The 23326-nt window shown below is 37.3% G+C and overlaps 1 protein-coding gene across 1 annotated transcript in view; it reads left to right on the top strand.

Moving 5' to 3' along the window:
* The window catches only part of pall (F-box protein pallbearer), a 114236-nt gene that overhangs the window by 54732 nt on the left and 36178 nt on the right, over positions 1 to 23326 (top strand). The gene's annotated exons all lie outside the window — the stretch shown is intronic.

The following is a 23326-nucleotide window of genomic DNA, read 5'->3' as shown; positions in this document are numbered from 1 at the left end:
CAGGAAGAAAACATCACTATCAACAATAACATAGTCAATGAGACTTTTCTTATTCCTTGCCTCTTCTCTCCATGTGAATTTGTGCACATTTTTATGTTGGAACATGGTGTTAGTAATAACCAGTCCATGTCCTGAGCAGAAATCCAACATATATTTGCCATTATTACTAGCTTTGCTCTTTTCTCCAAATTTGCCCAAAATATTTTTGTATGTCTCACAATCATTTCCTACTCTGCTATTTAGATCCCCAACAAGGATCAACTTTTCCTTTTTCATTGTATCAGTTGCTTTTTCTAAAGCATCAAAAAATTCCTCCACTTCTACCTTAGTAGAACCTTCTGTGGGATCATAGGCACAAATAAGTCTCATTGTCCAGTTCCCAATTCTCATATTTGCCCACATTACTTGAGACTGACTGCCATTCAAGAAGATTAGCCTCGTATTTTGTGTTGAATACTATGGCTACGCCTTTGGTTTACAGATCAAATGTTGATCAATTTTATTAACTTATAATAAATTTAGTTTAATCCTTTATCCAAGTGTGTGCAGTCAAAGTTTGCACCTGAAAGTATCTTCAGGACTGGGGGTAAAGTTGGGGTAAAATGGTGTTGTACCACTTTACCCCCAGTCCTGAAGATAATTCCAGTTCCCAATTCTCATATTTGCCCACATTACTTGAGACTGACTGCCATTCAAGAAGATTAGCCTCGTATTTTGTGTTGAATACTATGGCTACGCCTTTGGTTTACAGATCAAATGTTGATCAATTTTATTAACTTATAATAAATTTAGTTTAATCCTTTATCCAAGTGTGTGCAGTCAAAGTTTGCACCTGAAAGTATCTTCAGGACTGGGGGTAAAGTTGGGGTAAAATGGTGTTGTACCACTTTACCCCCAGTCCTGAAGATACTTTCAGGCGCAAACTTTCTTTGCACACACTTGGATAAAGGATTAAACTAAATTTATTATAGTCTGACCAAGTGAAAAATAAACTTTCAACATCTTTCTCTAAATCCAGAGTAATTTAATAAAACAGGTGGCACACCATTTGGTAGCTCCTATAGGAGGAGATGACCTTGCTAATGCTTCTGCCTGGTATCTTCACTTGGGTGTCTCCCACTGAAGAGACCTCAATAAAGGTCGAAACCAGTCTGGATAGTGGCCCTTCTCTTAATGCATAATATTATACATATCCACAAGGAGATGCGTTTTGCATTATGGGAGATACTGAGATAGGAGTGTTGGTAGCTTGCTCCACCTTTGCAAGGAGTTGCCTGGTGTTGTACCACTTTATCCACAGTCCTGAAGATACTTTCAGGTGCAAACCTTGTTTGCACACACTTGGATAAAGGATTAAACTAAATTTATTATAGTCTGACCAAGTGAAAAATAAACTTTCAATCATTTATTAACTTAACCAATAGTTTCGCCACACTTTAACTTGGCATTTTTAGGGCATTTACATATAGGCTGAAACAATCTCACAATTATTACTATTATTATTATTACTATTATTACGGGCAACTCCAGGGAGTCATTAGACTCATCGAGGGAGGCCCCAAATCATATTCATCACAACTATCTGACATTCATACAGTATCTATCATACCTCGCCTTAAACTCATTCACTGTCACAGCATCCACTACAGACTCAGGGAGCTCATTCCACTCATTCACTACTCTAAAAGTAAAGAACCCAGCTCTAACACCTTTACTAACCACACTTTTGCCCAGTTTCCATGGATGTCCCCTAGTCCTCAAATTATGTGCAACTATAAAACTGATTAGAATAATTACTAATATAATAGCATCGATCGTGCGTGAAACATGTATTGCGTGTACAAGATTAGCTAGCTGTTGCTAAGGAACTTCCTGTAGTTTGTGTTGAAGTGCATTTCTTGTAATTTTAGAGATCTAATTAGGGTTTTCCATATCTCTGGGAGTATAAAACCTTGATTTCTGTTAAGGTTGACAGTAGAATGGGCGACTGTGGCTGCTGCTTTGAAAATTCTTGAATGGTAATCTTCCTCTAAGTAAAGGGAACAACTTTTGTCCCACTCAATGACATGGTTAGTTGTAGAGAAATGAGATGATAGGCCAGAAATGTCCTGTCTGTTGTTTTTGACATAGCCAATGTGCTCTTTTTGCCTGATTTCAAGGCTTCTTGAAGTCTGTCCGACGTAACTAGAGCCACACGAGCATGGAATATTATAAACTCCAGCATATTTATAGAAAGGGTGGTTGTCTTTTGGAGATCTTAGTAGTTTACGAATAGATTCTATTGGTTTAAATGTTACTCTTATTTTGTTTTGTTTGAGGAGGCTGGCGAGCTTGTAGGAGATGCCACTTACAAACGGCATTGCAATAGTTTTTATATATTGAATATCTTCTTGTTCTTTTTGTGGTGTTTCAGAGAAAAGAACTTTATTGATTAGTCTTCTTGGATAGCCATTAAAGTACAGATTGTTGGAAATTAATGTTAACTCATCTTGAAGGATCTCGTCTGTTGTGATGCAAATCGCTCTCTTCTTTAACATGTGTACAATGTTGAGTTTATATGAGATGTGGTAAGAACAGCTGAAATGTAGGTAGCGATCTGTATTGGTCGGTTTTCTGTACACCGATAGATTTATACTGCCATCAATTTGTTTTTTGATTAAGATGTCTAAAAACAGTAGTTGTTTTTCTCTTTCAAGTTCCAGAGTAAATTTAATACAATGATGGAAGGAGTTGATATTTTTGAGAAAATCATGTAGGTCATCTTTGTTGTTGTTCCACACGATGAAGATGTCGTTCACATATCTGAACCAAATTTTAGGTTTGGGAATAATTTGGGATAGGATTTTATTTTCTAAGTCTTCCATAAAGAGGTCAGCACATGAAGGTGAGAGTGGGCTCCCCATCGCCAATCCTTTTAATTGTTGGTAGATCTTATTTTTCCACGAAAAAAAGTAGTTAGAATTTAGGCAGTGAGCAAACAATGAGGTTATATCTTGTGGGAACAAGGCACTTAAGATGTCAATGACCTCCACTACAGGAACGTTTGTAAAGAGAGAGGTGACACCTAGACTGGCTAGAAGATCATTATCCGATATGTTGATGTTTTTTAGCTTTTCCACAAAATATTGGGAGTTTTTAATGTAACTCTCTGAGTTGTGGATGTGTTATTGTAAGAGTTTCGAGAGATATTTTGACAATAAGTAGGTAGAAGAGTTTATTGCATCAACGTTTGGGCGTAAAGGAATACCATCTTTGTGCACTTTTGGAACGCCATAGAGTCTTGGAGTTAAAGGATGCATGGATTTTAGTTTTTTAATCAAGTCTGTTCGCCTGTTGGATAAATTGCATAGTAATTCATTGGTATCATGGTGGTTTTTTAATGTTGGATCTTTCATTAAAAGACGGTAAATGAACAAGTCAGATAGTAGATGGTTTACTTTGTCCTCATAGTCCTTTGAGTTCAGTATTACAGTACTATTTCCTTTATCTGCTTTAAGTATTGTGATGTCCTTGTTGTTTTTTAAATTACGAATAGTTCTTCTATCCAATGAGGAGAAGTTTTGTTTTGTGGAATAAGGAGAGGAAAGTATTATACAACTTTTTAGTCTTAGATCATTTGCTGTGTGAGGCAGTAATAATGAGATTCCCTTTTCTAGACTACAGATGAAATCCACCTTAGGAATCTGTTGAGGAGCTATTGTATAGTTGAAACCTTTCTTGAGAATAGCGATTTCAGGTTTCTTTAAGATGTGGTTTGAGAAATTAAGAATAACTTGGTTGTCCAGTAGAGAAGTTTTAGACTCATTGTGGGTGGTATAAAGGTAGTTGAATTTTTTAATCTTTTTCAACAAAAGCAGACAGACCCAGATTAAAAAATTCAACTACCTTTATACCACCCACAATGAGTCTAAACCTTTTCTACTGGGCAATAGGTACGTGGATAAATTACGTACCTATTTTGGAAGAACTCCTCGTCTATATGGACTCCCAAAAATCCATAAAGAATGCTGCCCAGTGCGACCTATCATAAATTGCAGTGATTCTCCTACCTATCGAATTGCAAAAGTCTTGTCACGTTCCCTAAGTGCTCTCACTGGACTTTCCAGATCTTATATAAAAAATTCGACAGATATTCTTGAAAAAATCAAGGATATAAAAATCAAAGAGTCTGATTTATTAGTCAGTTTCGACATTATTTCTCTGTTTACCAATATTCCATTAGCTGACACAGTCAAATTATTATATGAAGATTACCCCCCAGATATTGCAAAGATTTTCGAATTTGTTATCTATTCAGGTGATTTCAGCTGGAAAAACAAGATCTACATACAAGTTGAAGGTACTGCCATGGGTAGCCCTTTGTCTCCACCTTTGGCAAACTACTTTTTGAAACAATTCGAAGACACTATGTTTTCATCCATTCATCCTCAACTATTTCCTTGGTATTGTTATGTCGACGATGTTTTTGCTATTTGGCCACATACTAAAGATGAGCTTTCCACATTTTTACAACAGATAAATAGCCTTCACCCATGTATTCAATTCACCATAGAAAAAGAAAATTCTGGTACTTTACCTTTCTTGGACATCCTCCTTACTCGAACTTCTTCTTCTGGTACCTTATCTACAAGCATCTTTCAAAAGCCCGCATGTACTGGCAGATACATTCATAAAAAGTCTGCTCACCACACATCTCAAAAATTTGGCATTCTTAAATCTCTAATTAATAGAGCACATAAAGTTTGCTCTTCTCCAGTAATCTTACAACAAGAACTTTCCATCATTAAAAAGTTAATGGAATCAAATAATTACAACCCCAATCAAATCTAACAGAAATTGAATCCTATGTTCCACTACCTAAGGTTTCTTCTTCAACAGTATGCAGAGTTCCAATCCCTTACATTCCAGGAATCTCAGAACTTATAGGTAGAATTTTGAAAAAGTATCAATTGATTCCCACGTATGTTCCTATCAGCAAAATTTCATCTTTGTTGCCTTCTACAAAGGATAAACTTTTCTGTCTTTGGCTGGCGTTTACCAAATACCTTGTGAATGCGATCTTTCTTATTTTGGACAAACTGGCCATTCTGTGGAAAAAAGAATTAAGGAACATCGGTATTATCTTGAGTACAACAAACCTCAGAAGTCTGGTCTAGCACAGCACAGTATTGACACTGCTTATAATATCCAGTGGGATAAAGCTATTCTCCTCCATAGATGCAGGTTCAAATATGAACGCCTTTTTAAAGAAAGTTGTGAAACTATTTTACGCTGACCGAATTTAAATCGAAATGCTTGTCTCTCTCTCTCTCTCTCTCTCTCTCTCAAAGATCTGGGAGACTTTTATTTTATATAATCAATAAAAAACCAATTATCTTAAAGATTGATTATTTATTATTTTCTATCATTTCCTAGCACTCGGCAACAATTGTATTTTAATAAGTGATCCAAATGTTCGTTACTTGTATTCATCCTATAACTGCTTGTGTGACACTGAAGATGTACTATTAGTTTTAGTATGAAATATCTGTACCTTTATTAATTAAAAGTTATTACTGTGGTCTTACGTGTTCTTTTAATAATTATACTATCCCACAGGTGCCTCTAAAAATTAGAAGTTATTGATGTAACTACATCATTCTGTGAAAAGCAGGTCTTGCCGATGTCAATTTTTGGCTAAGTTGAGGTGATCAATCCCAGAAACTCCCCTCCTTTATTTCTGATACTTCGGGCATTTGTATACATGCATTTCAACATCCCTTTGGGCCTACAGTTATCCTTACATAATGTCATTACCTGCCCATTCAGATTTGAAACCTGGAAACTGCACCCAGCTCTTCACAGTCATTCCTGCACTCATACTTATCTATCCTATGGGGTGGCTATTTCCACACAGTCATTCCTGCATTTGTACTCCTTTGCCCCAGTGGTGGCTAGACACATTCTTGATTACCCCCCCCCCCCAAATATCTCTAGTTTTCCTGGCTTTGCACTTCTATACCGAACAACACTTTCTCTTAGTACCATTGTGTCCTGAATAAACCAAGAAAAATAATTACCATTTTATTATTCAGAAACAACTCTCTTTGAAAATAGGCAGAGAATGTGGTGTGTTGGCTATATACTGGAAATGTAATTATATGTATATAACACTAAAATAGGAGTAAGAAATTATATGACAAATGAAAGAAAATCGTAAGACCTAACCTGTTATGTATAAGGGTCAGATAAAGAAATTATTTAAAATATTGAATTAATTTAAGAACCCCATTTCATATGTCATAAGATAGCAAAATCTGTAAACCAGAGTCCAAGGGTCACCTTTTGACCATCCAGTGTTACATGTGTCGGGGGGGGGGGGGATTAAGAGAAAGAGAAACTAGAGCGCCTTCTAAGAAAACACACCAAGTGCACGCGCGATATAGTGGAAGGAGCTGGATGCCGTGATGAAAACCCACATGACCGCATTGGTGGGCATCGCGATATACGAGAAACTCCGGGAAGAACATGAAAACAAAAAGGTCAAGCAACCCCCACTTGAGGCTTTTTTGGTTCCTGTTTCCTGACCTCTCGGACGTTGGTTCAGTCCGCACCAATGGAGAAGTTCCAGGCTGGCTGTGGAAGGTATGGGTCATCTGCCACAGCATATGGAATAGGCCTAGCTATTTCCTTGGACTAGGATAGCAAAGCAATGTCGTGCGACGAACGAACCAAGTAGATGCCATCCGTGAACTAGTATCATTTCAGAGACGGTAATGTAGACTCTTGTATTATATATTCACGGTTGAGGAATTGTGTGTTTTCCTAAGAACATTTTGTGTAGTGGACTTAATATATGGAACTTTAGGAACTGTCTCCAACTTGGCATAGACCCATCTTTGTTTGAGAACTGTCTGCCTAGAATGGCTCTATTTATTTTGTATGAATTAATTGTGTTGCGTTAAGTGATATAACTGGTGACCACATGAGTATAGAATGTGTGATAACTTGTGATGAGATAATGTTAAGTTACATATAGAGGTAGTCCAAGCAAATTTGTTCATGTATTTTATTAGTAGTAATGAACCAGAGATCTTATTTAAATTTGATTCAGATTACCTAATAGTAAGACTTTCATGTATCTTTTCTTTAATTAATAAATATGTTTCTGAGTACCTGCCTGATCTGGTTTAGTATATGAATTCAAACAGCCACTCACAAAAATATTATCGAACTTAGTGGAAAGAACCCACGTGTATAATTAAATAAAGCAGACCACGACTGCATGCAAGAATATAGTGAACAGAAGTTAGATATTTATTGTAGTTTAGTTACTGTGTATCACTCTGAGAGAGCCATCCTGGATAAGAGTCTCATCTATCCTCAGTATTGGCTGGCGCAGTAAAAAATAAATTTGTCAATGCTTATCAGGTGGACTGTCTCAGAAGATATGTTAATGGCCGCGAGTCATTCTAGGACAAAGCCGTAATCATTAAGTATCCTACACGTGATTAAACTTAAGAGCGGCCAAAGATTTTGTTTGTTTAAAAAGGGTAAAAAAATGCAGCAGCTGGTAGGATTTATTTAGATAGATAGCATAACAAACGACATAACAGTACCTAACTCAAACTACGTAAGTGCAATCCATCAGGCATACAAGTCTTTACATCCATGAAATTGACTCCACACATGTATAAACTGCACACCATTCCTCCCGCATAATCTTAATGAATTCATTGGCAATCATGGCCCTTTTTCTTAGTTCTGTCCTGATTATCTCACATTCTGAATACTGAGGCAGCAGACTCACAATCTTTGCTTTCTTACTCTTTATTTTTTCTTATTCCAACAACTCTTTCATATCTGCTCATTGTATATTTCTTTTTTGGAGAGATCCTTCAGAGGAACAAATATTGTGCACTAGACACTAAAGATTTTATAATATTGGCCTTTTGAGATGAATGGTGAGCAGATCCACAAGTATAGTGACCTGTAAAAGTTGTGTAAAGTAGGTAAAAGTTGAAAAAAAAAAGGAAATTTATCTTGATAATTCTTTTTCCAGTGTAATTTAATTTGAAGATGTAAATTGTTTATTTTTTTATAGAAATGCACGTAAGTTCTGACTCTGTGATTCCAGATTTCAACAACATCATCTGTGTAGTGTAGCCAGATAATGGTTTGGGGGTCAAGAGAGAAGATCTTCATGGCATCTTTAGATATTATGGTGAGTTGGACGTTGTCTCCCTTTTCATGAATAGCTCTCTACTGAGGCAGTAGAATTTTTAGCCCAAGAATATCCATCAGACATTGTGGACTTAGTCAAATTCAAAATCTCTTGACAGGTTACCTCACATGGAAGAATAAGCTATACATACAAGTTGAAGGAATTGCAATAAGCTCACTGCTATCACTTAACCTAACTAATTTTTATCTAGAACAGTTGGAAGGAAGAATCTTTTCTCCTGGCTCAACTGTCTATTTGGCTGTTTTATCTAATGATGGTTTTCATATTTGACATACAGTCAGAACTCTGTACATTTCTACAAAAAAAATAATAAATAAATCGGCATTTTACATACTTGAATTAGATTTACATTTAGAAAGAATAATCAAGAGAGAATTTCCTTCTTTGGACATGCATATCAAATATGAACCCCATAGATCACTTTTGACTATAGTCAAAATCCTTTACAGGTTGTTATATCCAATATTATGGGGCAATATTATAAAATCCTTAGTGTCTAGAGCACACAAAATTTGTTAGTCAAGGTATCTGTCCAACAAGAACTGGAAACTATTAAACAATTTTACTAAAGGGCTACAACCCAAGACATAATACAGAAAATAGGTAATACCCACTTCTCTTCCTACACCCACATTTATAGAGCATTCAAGGGAATAAGTCTATAAAATTACTATACTTAATATTTAAAGTCTATATATATTTCTGAGCATGTAGAATATTGTGAGGAAATAGAAACTCATTGCTGATTTCAAGCCCATCAAACAAATTTGCAGTCTCTTTTCTTTTCCAGAGTACATACTTTCACCATTGATATAAATTAAACTGGCAAAGAAATTATGCTTGTCTTGAATCCTTTATTCAAGCGTAAGCAAGCAAACAGTTTGTGAATGAGGTATGCTACTTGTATAGAAAGCTAATTATCTCACATTAATTGCTTTATTATCCCATAATGCAAAGCACACATCCTTTTCATCATGTATAATGCTATATTTTATGGAAAATCCCAATACCCTGACCAGTTTTGACTCTTATTGAGGACTCATCGGTGGGAGCCAGGCTCAGAAGAGATACCAGGGCTGAATAATGTAGAAGTTACACAACAATCTAAAACAAAATTCTACAACAACCTTTCACCATTGATTCTATCTGATGTTTACCAAGTTTGTGCAACTTGTTTGATTATGGACAAAGCAGATTAGTCAAGAAACATATTTCTGAACATTAATATATCTATATAAACGTAAATGTTTATTCAAGGGTGCTAAAGCTCTGCTTCATTGACACCCTAATCATAATAACTCCGTTCTATCTCTAAGGTAGGGAATTATTATCCTCGCTTGTATTTAGAGTGATATTTTACAAGACATGTAAGTCATTTCATAACATCATCATCATCATATTCCTGCCATGTACCCTCAAGGGGTGTACAGGATATGATAGTACTACATGAAAAAAATTACATCATTATTAATTTCCTATCTACAATTTTCCTCCAAATCAGTCTGTTACTTGTCAACACTCCAATATTATCAGATCTTATATTTCTATCTTCTAAAGCACTTTGTACCATATCAATCCACCTGTATCTTGGTCTTCCTCTCGGTCGTTTTCCTGCCAACCTGGCAGAGAACACTTGTTTTGCTAATCTTTCCTCACCCATTCTGTTTAAGTGACCATACCACCTGAGATTAGCTCTGCTAATGCATTCCTGGATGCTGACAATGTCAAGTTCTTTCCTAATATCCTCGTTTTTAATATGATACTGCCATTGATACCATCTGTTCACGCCTATAATCTTTCTCAGGACTCTCATATCTGAAGTCTCTAGTCTTTGGTCAAGTATTTTACTTCTGACCCAGCTCTCAGATCCATAAGTTAAAACTGTTTTGAACACTGTCTTGTATACAGCTAATTTAGTGTTCCGACTAATTTCTCTCTTATTCCATATGAATTTATTCAATTGACTTCCCACCATACCAGCTTTGCTGATTCTGTTGTCTATTTCTATATTTAATTTACCATCTTCAGTAAAAATCGTGCCTAAATAGCTGAAATGTTTTACTTGTTCCACAGGTTCTCCATTCACAACACAGTTGAAAATAGGCAGAATCACTGAAAATGATTCTGCCTATTTTCATTGTCTTTGTCTTTTTATTGCTGACCTTCATACCATATCTATTACAACAGTTATTCAATTTAGTCAGGGAATCTTGCAGACTTGTAGCAGATTTATTTAGAAGTATGACATCATCTGCATAAAGCAAAGAGCAACGAGTTGTCCGGTATTGTACTACGTACTAGGATCACTTGCATTTGCTAACGCTAGTGTCGCCGATACTTTATAGTTTACTATATTCGGCAAGAAACTCTCTGATTCCGATCTTTGAGTTTCTTATTCGGTTTTAAAACTATGTGGGATTTAATATCCCCTTAATTTAAGTAATGCCAATTCATTGTTTGGTCTGCAGCCAGTCCTAACTATTTCATCTCTCACTTTTATCACCACTGACCCCATATATCTCCTGAGACTCAGCTACTCTCCTTGCATTCCAGGTCATCTCATTCCTATGCTGACTATTGCCAGACACACATTCACCACTGTTTCCAACATCCACTCTCTTTATGCTGTTTCCTTGTCCACTTTGACTTTTCTGTCCATCCTGCATTCTCATCTCTCACATTTACTCTCTATTCACAAGCACTTCATTTAAACCTATTTTACTCTCCTACTCTTTCATATCACCCCTTTCTTCCTCCAAATTGTTATGTTACTCATCTCTCTCTCTTACTAAGTTCCCCACTCTCATACAAATCAAATTAGAAAATTTATTTTATTATCGACTGCGCTATCTAATTTGGATAAATTTTGTTAGAAAGTTAGAGTGAGGAAAAACAGGAATTAATCACTAAATATATCCAAATTTTCTATATGCAAGTCGTGACTATTAGTATCTCATTATGCCTGCAAGTTCACTAGCCAAAAGAACAGATCAGGTAGTTACAAAACAAAAACATCTATTTTACTAGACAAGAAGTACATTTACACTGGAGAGAATTTGCAATTATCACGCTTAACTTTTTTTCAAACAGGTAATGCAATCTGTATGACAAAACTCCCAATTACTTGGGTAAACTAATTAAACATAAACTATGTACACACTGCAGTAACAGATGAAATAAAATCCTTCCCTCAAATACTGACATGAATATAGCCTGACTATATATCAGTTCTCAAATTGTACAGCTCCCTATACCAAACTAAGTGCATATTCACAGTCTTAATGCACAAGTTCTCTAATAATATTCCCACAAAACTTTGTGACTTAGTTACTACCTTATATACACATTTTCTTGTAGGCACATTCATGAACCCAAGATACACTATCTAATTACAAAAATGTTTCCTACTTACATATTCACCAAAAAACTAAGAGTCCAAAATACAGCATACTTCAGGACTTTAGTGTCTTCTTTTGATAAACTTCCTAGCTGCTTGGACATCATTGGAAGTTGCTAGTAGGTCTTTCGTCCATCAGACATTCAATGTGAAATCAGCTGCGGTTACCGCTGGGCTTGCGTGTAACTGGGTAGAAAACCCGCAACGGGAGAAGAGTCTCGGCAACAGGAAAGGAGAAAGCCTTAACTACGGGAAGGAGTCTCCATGATGACCGGAAGAAAAACACCCAAAGATGACCGGAAGAATAAAGGCCTTGAGCCAAGAGCCACAATCTCCTTTTTTGCAAAAATTGTCACCCTTTGTTCTCTATTGCTGTCTTTTCAGGATTAGCCTCTAGCGATGATGGCAATTCTGCCTAATCGGTCAACAACGGTTGACCTTGCAACCTTTGATTGGTGCAGACCCCCTTCCGAGTTTTCGGCGCCCAACTCCACGAGTTCCAGACTGGTAGGCTGGTTCTCCTTGAATTCTGATGACTCAAATTTCGAAGACTCGAAAGGGGGGTTCTGGTGCTCAACCCCTGAGTTTCGGACTGGTAGGCTGGTTCTCCTTGAAATCTGATGACTCGAATTTTGAAGACTCGGCACTCAGGGTAGCCCTGAGTTTCAAAACATTTCAAATAACTTGACAAAAAACGTTACAAAAAAAGCCTTATCATTTTATATTATAGAGTAGATTATGCATCTAGTAGAGATTTTTGAAGTTTGGAAATGAGACACCTCATCATCATCAAATTCCTGATATATATATATATTATAGAGTAGATTATGCATCTAGTAGAGATTTTTGAAGTTTGGAAATGAGACACCTCATCATCATCATCAAATTCCTGATATATATACCCTCAAGGGATGTACAGGATATGATAGTACTGCATGAAGAATTACATCATTACTAACTTCCTATCTACAATTTTCCTCCAAATCAGTCTGTTACCTGTCAAGATTCCAACATTATCAGATCTTATATTTCTATCTTCTAAGGCACTTTTTACTGTATCATTTTCCTCCAAATCAGTCTGTTACCTGTCAAGACTCCAACATTATCAGATCTTATATTTCTATCTTCTAAGGCACTTTTTACTGTATCATTCCACCTATATCTTGGTCTTCCTCTGGGTCTTTTTCCTGCCAACCTGGTAGAGAACACTTGTTTTGCCAATCTTTCCTCTCCCATTCTGTTTAAGTGACTGTACCACCTGAGATTTGCTCTGCTAATGCATTCCTGGATGTTGACAATGTCAAGTTCTTTCCTAATATCCTTGTTTTTAATATGATATTGCCATTGATGCCATCTGTTCATGTCATGCCGCTAATCTTTCTCAGGACTCTCATATCTGTGGTCTCTAGCCTTTAGTCAAGTGTTGTACTTCTGACCCAGCTCTCAGATCATGAGTTGAAATTGACTTAAATACTGTCTTATATACAGCTAATTTAGTGTTTTGACTGATTTCTCTTTTATTCCATATAAATTTAATCAGTTGACTTCCTACCATACCAGCTTTGCTGATTCTGTTGTCTATTTCCATAATTAATTTACTATCTTCACTAAAAATACTTTGACTTCACTAAGTAGCTGAAATGTTTTACTTGTTTTATAGGTTCTCCTTTCAAAATGCATTTGATATTTTCAGTGTTTCTGCCTATTTTCTAATGTGTCTGGGCCATGAGGCCAAATAGAGAACACATCATCTACATCTCTTAGCCAGATAGAAGGTTTTAGAAGGGAAGAGTCAATGGCTCGTTTTTCAAAATTCCCCCCTCTTGCCAATTATCACATGGAAAATTTTGAAAAATGAATCATTGACTCTTCCCCTCTAAAACCTTCTATCTGGCTAAGATATGTAGATGATGTGTTCTCTATTTGGCCTCATGGCCCAGACACATTAGATTCCTTCCTCAGTCACCTCAATAGTCGACATCCAAGAATCCAGTTTACGATGGAAAAGGAAAATAACAATAGTTTACCCTTCCTAGACACCTTAGTAACATGCCTTCTTAATGGTAACCTTTCTTTCTCTGTATATAGAAAACCTACTCATACAGGTAGATACATTCACAAACTCTCCCACCACCACCCCTCCCAGCAATATGACATTATTAAAACTCTGAGCAATAGGGCCCACAATCTTTTTTCCAGTAAAACTGCCCTGTCAACCAAACTCAAACACATACACAACACCTTCCTTTCCAATGGCTATAATGACTACAAAATTAAAAAAATAATTAAGTCCTTCCCCCATTCCCCGACCATCTCTTCAGATGGACTTCAGAAATGTCATCACTATTCCTTACATCTGTGGTGCTTCAGAAAAAATAGCCAGATCATTAAAAAAGTACAACCTCCATACAGCTTTAAAGCCCCACTGTAAACTTGCTACCCTTATCCGCTCCACTAAAGACCAGCTCCCTCCTCTTTCAGTGTGCCTGGTGTATATAGAGTACCTTGTTCCTGTAAACTTGCCTACTTCAGGCAAACAGGCAGGTTAGCATCCATCCGGTTAGAAGAACACAGTTCTTACATCTGCAAACACGATTATGGTTAGTCTGGCCTTGCAGACCATGTTTTGAATACATCCCACAGAATCTTCTGGGAAAAAACTACCATGCTCCACCATATAGTAAATTCAAAAAAGAAAGACTATTCTTTGAATCTGCATCTGCACTCAGTATTAAACCTAATTTAAACAAATACGGTTGCACTAAACTTCCCAAAGTCCTATCTAGGCACACCACCTAGATAGGACTTTAGTTTCACTTCGTATTGTATTTGTGTGTTGTTACAAAAAGTTTTTGTAATCCCCGAAGATGTCTCTGTGACGGAGATGAAATATTGGAAGTATTAAAATTAGTTTTAATACTTTCTCGGTGCTGTTAATATTCCATTAACATGAATTCTTCACAGTACTTAAGCCTCAACACGTATTCCTTAATTTTTTCTTCAATCATGTTTGTGTATTTTAGTCTACAGTTCACATATGAGAGCTGCTCAATTTTTATTCACTTTAAAACTTTCTTACATGTTCCTCTTTTCAATATGAAATTCAATTTTATCTTGCTCAAGACCAAATGGTGATCACTTCCAGTTTCAAATCCTCTGCATGCACTGGTGTCCTGCACCAGGAGAAAACATCACTATCAACAGTAACATAGTCAGTGAGACTTTTCTTATTCCTTGCCTCTTCTCTCCATGTAAATTTGTGCACCTTTTTATGTTGGAACATCGTGCTAGTAATAACCAATCCATGTCCTGAGCTGAAATCAAACAGGTATTTGCCATTATTATTAGCTTTGCTCTTTTCTCCCAATTTTCCCAATATATTTTTGTGTGTCTGACAATCATTTCCTACTCTGCTATTTAGATCCCCAATTCACAATTGGGGATCTAAATAGCAGAGGTAAAAAAATGACCAATTTTTCATTGTGACACTTGCTTACTCTGAAGGCTGAAAAAATTCCTCCAATTCTTTTCCTTGATTGTCATTGCCTGAATAAAACATTTTGTATTTATTGCTCAGAAAGATCTCACCAGTTTTTGCCTTTTTTTTTTTTTTTTTTTTTCATTCAGTCACCCTGTTATGTTGATCTGGTACTTATCCAATTCTTCAGCTAACTCCATTTCTTTGCTATTCAGGCTTCTTATGTTGATAGTACCAATCTTGAACTCTGATGTTGAGCTGGGGTGGGTTTTAGGATTTGTTCCAGTAGCTGACTTTTCTTTTTTTGCCCTGGTTCCCTGGCGAAAACAATGGGGGGCCTTGTTTAACTGGGTGAAGCTCCAGCTGGCATGAAATTCTGTCATGTTGCACTATCATTTTTTATTTTGGTTTAAACCAATAAGAATACAATTTGGTTGGCTAAATCCCAAATTGCCAGTCCATCCTCGTTTGTTCAGTATCCAAACAGATACCTAACAGGGTACACCACAAGAAAGTGAGGATTGAACATTAGGTCAGAAGCCCCGATCGTTCTCCTCATTCATTTAAAGGCTATGTAGAGGTCTTTAACTAAAAGAAATCTTTTAGTTAAAAGATTTGTGACCGCACTAAACCCACATTCCACTGTAAAAATAATCATAATTAAAATTCTGAATATTTTTACGTATTGTTTATGTTAGTATGTTTATTAGTTTTGTTTTCATAACACGCATTGTCGGCACTTGCGATGTGCCCGTTATGGAAATTGTTTTGTTAAAAGTGATATGTAAAGCAGTAAAAAAATTTAATGTACTTACTGGATTTGAATAGTTGTGTTACTTTAAACAAATTTATTATGGTTTGAAATATTAAGTTTTGTGTTTTATGAGGACATTCTCTTGTCGCTAACGGAAACAACGTGTCAGCCATTATACAGTACTTAGTTTCTCGCTTGCCACGGAGTGCGCATGCTCGCCGAGAAGTTTGATGAGTGATTGACAGCTGACAAGGAAAGCGTTCGGTATCTAAGTAACGCCTGTAAACAAGAGAGCGTTCGGAAGAAATTTAGAACACAGGCCGGCAGACATTTAGGTTCGGAAGGAACTTAAGTTTTTTAAGTGACACTCGGAGGAAAATTAATAGTATATTCCGAAAAAGGAATCGTTGTACTATTAAGTTTCAAAGTGGAATAAGTATTGATGAATAAAAGGAAAATATTGCTATATGCGTTTTAAACGAAATATTGGAGGAAACACTGATTGAAAGATTTATAGTAGATTCCGAAAAGGGAATCATAGAACTGTAATTTTTTTTTTTTATTGGAAGAGTTAAGACTGTCAATAAGCATTTGCTAAATAAAAGAAGAATTTGCTATTTACGTTCTAAAGGAATGTTCGAGAAAACTCTGATTAGGAAGTTTCATCTGTATTAAGGACGCCAGATCTGACTATTATATTCTACTGAAGAAAAGAGACAGAATTAAGTCAGGAAGAATTAATGTGTGTTACATAAGTGATGAGAAAGGATCCTGTAAAAATGAAGAATAGAGTCATATATCTATTGAAAAGGGCCTTGACAGAGAAAGAAACTGGCTATGAACATTTTGTAATTGTGCAAACAAAGTGTTTAGTCTAGTCTTAAGTGTAAGTTTATTTTTAAAAGGCCTTGAATCCAATTAATTTGTAGTTAGTAAAGTTGTTTGAAGTGTGTGTATATATATATTGTTTTTGTTTTATTAAATGTGTTTATTTTGTATTTTGGTCTTGAGTCAGTGATTATTTGGATTCTGAAAAAAAGAGTTAAGATCATTGCACCAATTGGAGTGAACCCTTGTGCATATAATAACATATAGGTACACTCGGAATAAAAAAAAATAATTGTTAGAAACAGAGATCATCTCTATGGTAGGATTAAAAATATTAAGATATAATATCTATGAATATCCTTATCTATATAAAAATCTACCAATTATTAACCACTAAATATGATGGAAATGTGATTAAAAACTTGTTTACTACAGCCCACAATCCAGGATAAAGTATGGGCATCTACTTTTGCAACCAGAACTGTTGGTACCCGTTTTTGAATTTTAATTTGAATTCCTCATTTGTGTCCTCAGGGGCTCACTTTAGTGAGTACGGGTGTGGCAAACCCGAGGTACCTGATGCTGGACCATGCCTTACTTCATGTAATATACATCTGTTATATTATCTGTAGACTGGTCCCTCCTCTTCCTCCCTTGATTCTTTCTTTCTTCTCTTCTTGCTCCTTCCCCCGAATGCTATTAGAGTATTCGAGGGAAATCTTTCCTATTTTTCTATATCATTTCGTCTTGTGCTAACAGGATATTATCAAACACTGTAACATGATCAGGCCATCAAAAAATGTTCATACCGCATCGTCTGTCGCGCGGGTTACCAAGGGACGCGTTCGGGTTTTAGGCAGAGGGACCTGTTCGAAAAATATGTTACAGTCTCTCTTAGGCACCACTCCTCAGCACTCTGCTAGAGGAAACTTCATCAATGGGCCCGCTACCCGTTTTGGGGAGGTGTTTAGGGGCAGCGCAAAGAAATGATTCTGCAAAAGGACGGAAATGGCAATGACAATGGCACCAGACTATGGCTTTAGGCAACTGGAACATCTTCTCTCTGACAGGGAAGGTGTTGGAACTGGTTGAGGAAGCCAAGCGCTACCGGCTAGACTTAGTCGGGCTTTCTTCAACCAAGAGGAGAGGCTCTGGAACTGTCGACCTGGATAAGGGGTGGAAGCTCTACTACTCTGGTGTGAGCCCGGCAGTGTCTGCTCAGGCGGGTGTGGGGATACTCACAAGCCCCAAGCTGTCAGACTGTGTTGCTGAATGGATCCCATTGGGGGGGGGGGGTATATGTGTTAAGGCTTCAGATGAAAACCATGATTTGGCTGTGGTGCAAGCCTATGCACCTAATCTGGAGTCGGAATACTCTGCCTTCCTAGAGGAAGTGGATGCTGCTTTTGACAGGGTGGCAGACATGGAATCAGTCCTGCTAATGGGCGTCTTGAACGCACATGTTGGAACAGATGACCAGACATGGAGGGGTGTGGTTGGGAGGAACGGTGCCCCTGACCTTAACGCGAATGGGTTGAAATTATTGGACTTCTGCTGTACTAACAGCTTTTCCATAATGAATACCTTCTTCCAGCACCGAGAAGTCCATAAGTATACCTGGTACAGGGATACATTAGAACAAAGGTCTCTGATTGACTTCTTTATAGTCTCAGCAGACCTATTTCCCTCAGTATTGGATGTTCGTGTGAGAAGAGGGGCAGAATTGCCAACTGACCACCACCTTATTGTGTGCACTCTATGGCTTCAGAAACCAGATGCTACCATCAATGTTGGTAGGCCTAAGCAGCTATACTACATGAATGGGAGACATTGGAAAATGAGGCTGTGAGGAAGAATTTTGCAGATGACATTTCCTCCAGGTTCAAAGAGATGCCCAAGCATACTGCAGATGTTGAGGAGGAATGGAAGCTGTTCAGAACAGCTGTCACTGCCTCTGCACTCTCATGGTGTGGCAGAAAGCGGCTCGGCATGGCAATGGGCAGTGAGAAAAGGACACGTTGGTGAAACCAAGAAGTCCAAAAAACTGTCCGGGCAAAAAAGGAGTCCTACCTAATATGGCTTAGAGTCAGGTCACCTGAGATGCGTTTGCGGTATGGGAATCCTTTGGAGAAAGATTAGATTCATCCTATGCAAATGCGAACAAAGTATTCTGGCAGATCATCCTCCGCCTTCGAGGGAGGAAATCATGCACCACAAGGGCAATTAAGGCCTCTGATGGTGCACTTTTAACAACAAGGATATCCTTCACAGATGGAGGGAATACTTTGAGAGCCTTCTTAACCTGGGTGGCCCAGCAGTTGTGGACATCCAAGAGGTGCAGATCAGGGCAATGACTAGTCTCATAGCAGAAGAGGTCCATTTAGCAATAAAATCGCTAAAATCGGGCAAGGCTGCTGGCGATGATGAAATTCTGCCCGAAATTCTAAAAGCCTTAAATCGAGATGGCTGACTCGAGTGTGTCAGGCTGCTTGGATATCTGGGCGAGCACCAAAGAAATGGCAGACAGGCATAATAATACCAGCCTTTAAGAAGGGAGACCAGAAGGATTGTAGTAACTATCGTGGCATCTCTCTGCTCAGCCTGCCTGGGAAAGTGTATGCTAAGTGCTTGGAAAGACGGTGCAGGAGCATAGTTGAGTCAAAGTTCCAGGAAGAACAATGTGGCTTTCATCCTGGTAGAAGCACAACTGACCAAATCTTCACTTTAAGGCAAGTCTTTGAGAAATCTTGGGAATATGCCAAGAATGTCTACACATGTTTTGTGGACTTGGAGAAGGCATATAACCGGATTCCTCGGGATAAGCTTTGGCAAGTAGTACAGGAGTATGGAGTGGATGGTCAACTATTAGCTGCCATCAAGTCCCTGTATGAATGCCCAGAGTTTTGTGTCAGGGTAAACAGCACAAAGTCTGAACCTTTCACAGCCTCCATTGGCCTCCGCCAAGGGTGTGTTCTGTCACCCCTCCTTTTCATAATTTTTATGGACTGGATCGATAGGCACAGCCGAGGCAGTGAGTGTGTCAGAATTGGAAAATGTAGCATTGGACGTCTGCTTTTTGCAGATGACCTAGTTCTGCTTAGCTCTTCCACAGATGACCTCCAGCGGACCCTGGATAGGTTTGTAGCTGTTTGTGCAGATGCCGGAATGAAGATCGATGTGGCCAAAACTGAAACGTTTGTGGTCTCAAGACAACCATCCCAGTGCACTCTAAATGTAAGTGGAGTCCCAATGAGACAGGTGGAGAAGTTTAAATACCTTGGGTCCATATTCACGAATGATGGAAAATGGGACGTAGAGCTAGATACTCGAATTGGCTTAGCAAGCTCAATATTGCGGGAGCTTGGCCGTTCGGTAGTATTGAAGCGGGAGTTAAGCCAGAAGGCAAAGCTGGCTGTCTTCAATACAGTCTATGTTCCCATCCTCACCTATGGTAATGAGAGTTGGGTAATGACCGAAAGAATGCGGACACGAATCCAAGCGGCTGAAATGAGGTTCCTTTGAGGGGTTGCAGGGCTGACAAAACTCGACAGAGTCAGAAGCTCTGCAATTCGGGAAACCCTCAATATTCAACCGCTGCTTCTCCGTGTTGAGAGATCACAGTTATGCTGGTACGGGCACCTGGTCAGAATGCCACAAGAGAGGCTCCCTCAGCAGGCCCTCTTTGCCAAGCCAGAGGGTGGGGGGAGGCCACGTGGAAGGCCAAGGACTCGCTGGATAGACTATATCCAAAACCTTGGGTGGACACGTTTGGGATTCCCACCAGAACACCTGAGCTTGGTGGCAGAGGATCGTGACCATTGGAAGTTCCTCTTGCAGCTTTTGCCCCCACAACCCAATTAAGAAGAGTGGGCCTTGAAGATGTATGTATATGTATTCCTCATTTGTTGTTACTTCTATCAGTTCTTGTAATTGCAAAGATTCTTCTTTGTTTGTACTTGAAAATGTGTCCAAAACCCAATCGAGTATTTTCATTTCAAAAATATCTTTAAATCATTGCTTGAAATCACAATGGAGAGCCTTCTTCCATTTGCTGACAGTAGTTGAGCACATCTTCCATCACATTTTTCCACTGTTGATAGATTTGGAAACTGACTGAATTCTCCTCATCGTAAGTTTAATTTGTACTTGAAATGCTATGAAATTGTCTGAACCTAAACTGACTGAAAGCCAATAGTAATCACTCCAACTTTTATGGGAGTGATTACTATTAACCTGCACAAGCTTTTACAATTGTTCCTTTGAACTCTAATAGTGTAATCCTATCAACTCAGATGTGGCTGAGATGAACTAGTAATCTACATCACTCATGATTAGAATGTAGTTACTGCTCTTTCTTCCTGATGATGTCCATATTACATCAAAAACTGATATATCATTGGATGATATATCAGAGTTTTTGATTAAACATATTGTTTCTGCATGTAAGCCATAATAAGTATCTACAATTATGTTGAGCACACATATTCCCTTATTACATTGTAATGGATCTTCTCTGTCTTTGTGGTAACAATTATCAGAAGTTAAGTTTCTTTTATTTTTAATGGCTTAATTTTGTAGTTAATTCCTGAAGAAGATCAAAAGGATCATAGAATCAGCAATACTAGTTGAACAGTTTAATTGCAGTCATGTCTCATTACTGTTAACTATTTTTAACAGTATTGGACAGTAACAATGGAAGCATGCATGTATTATTTAGGATCTGTACTAAAATTTGAGTAATTTCAATTTGGTTTAACTGGGCCATTTTTAGTTGTAAAATTAGACAGAAGAATATTATGTGTATTGTACCTATATACTAGAGCAGCTTATCTTCAATTGTGATAACTGAGTTATCAAAATTATTTGCAGAATATATAAAAAACAGTATCGGCACTCTTCTCCTTCGATTTCAACAATTAAGAAATGGGCTGCTGAGTTTAAATGTGGTCATACCAGCCTTGAAGATGATCCACGTGAAGGACATCCAAAAAGTGTAACAACACCAGAAATCATTGATCAAGTGCATGATATGGTATTGGATGACCAGCAAGTCAAAGTGCCTGAAATTGCTGAGAATATAGGCATTTCAAAAGAATGTGTACGATATATTTTGCATAAAGAATTGCAAATGAAAAAGCTTTGTGCAAGATGGGTGTTGCGCTTGCTCACAGCAGATCAAAAACACACTCCCATGAAAATCTCTGAACAGTTCTTGGAGTATTTTAACAAGAATAAAACTGATTTTGTATGTTGATTTATTCCTATGGATGAGACTTATATTCACCATTACGCACCAGAATCCAAACAATGGACAGAAGCTGGTTGTTCAACGCCAAAGAAGACAAAGTTGGTTCCATCAGCAGGAAAGGTCATGGTATCGATGTTTTGTGATTCTAAAGGCATTTTGTTTATTAATTATCTTGAAAAGATTAAAACAATAACTGGGGAATATTATTCCGATCTATTAACCAGACTAGACGAAAAAATTCTTGAGAAAAGACCCGGTTTGCAGAAAGAAAAAAAAATCATCTTTCATTAGGACAGTGCACCTGTCCACAAAGGTGTTTTTTGGCAATGGGAAAATTAAGGAATCTGCACTATGAATTGTTGGAACATCCACCCTATTCCCCAGATTTGGCTCCCTCTGACTTCTATCTCTTCCCAAAACTAAAACTCTTCCTCGCTAGTCGGCATTTTTCTTCGAATCAAGAGCTGATTGCAGCTGTAGAGGGGTATTTTGTAGATCTTACTGAGAACCACTGCAGGGATAGGATAATGGTGCTGGAGCATCGCTAGAATAAATGTATTAGACTTAATATTAATAATAATTAAGGGTGATTTAAGTTGAAAAATAAAAATAATTTTGAAATTATAAATTCATTTTGCCAAGAACTTTTCAGACCGCCCTCATATGTCTATATGCCAAAACAGCTTGATCTTCAGTTGTGGTGATGAATACTGTCCATATACAATAATGCTGTTATAAAATGCTTTTTTTTGTTGTTGTTGTGTTTTTATTGTCCCTGATCACTTCCATGTGTGTTTATTATTGTGTATATTTGAAACATTTTTTATTTTTTTTTAAATTTTGTAGATTATTTGTCTAATTGTCCTGTATAATTTGTAAATACAAAACTGTACAGAAAGCTATAAGTTATAATTTCTAATATGCAGGGTTCAACCCTTGCTCATTTTGCCATCTTGCAAGTAGCTGCAGATTGAACAAAATATAATTTTTTATTTTAATAATAATAAAAAAAAAGCTTTGTAAATGAAGTTTGGTTTTAACTTTAGTAATGTGTCTCATTACTGTACTATTGTTAACAGTATTGGACAGTAACCATGGTAGCATGCAAATATTATTGAGGATCTGTACTAAAATTTGAATAATTTCAGTTTGGTTTAACTGGACTATTTTTAGTTGCAAAATTAGAACAAAATTGTATTTTCCAAAAAATCAGTGTTGTTTTTACTGTTCTTTATTTTACTGATTTTCTTCTTGGATTTATTCTTACCCAAACAACAATACAGCACCATTAATCACTTTAAGAATCTCTATCAATTTATTGGGATATATAATTTAAAAAAAAATGGATGTGGGTATTGGGTGAGTACATTTTTCTTTGTGGGGAGTAGAATTCTGCA

This window comes from Typopeltis vanoorti, chromosome 10 (genome assembly GCF_054136105.1).
Source record: "Typopeltis vanoorti isolate ZY-2024b chromosome 10, IOZ_Tvanoo_1.0, whole genome shotgun sequence".
In the NCBI taxonomy this organism is placed as follows: Eukaryota; Metazoa; Arthropoda; class Arachnida; order Uropygi; family Thelyphonidae; genus Typopeltis; species Typopeltis vanoorti.
Note: the sequence above shows the minus strand (reverse complement) of the source record. Positions and strands in the feature narration are given on the sequence as shown.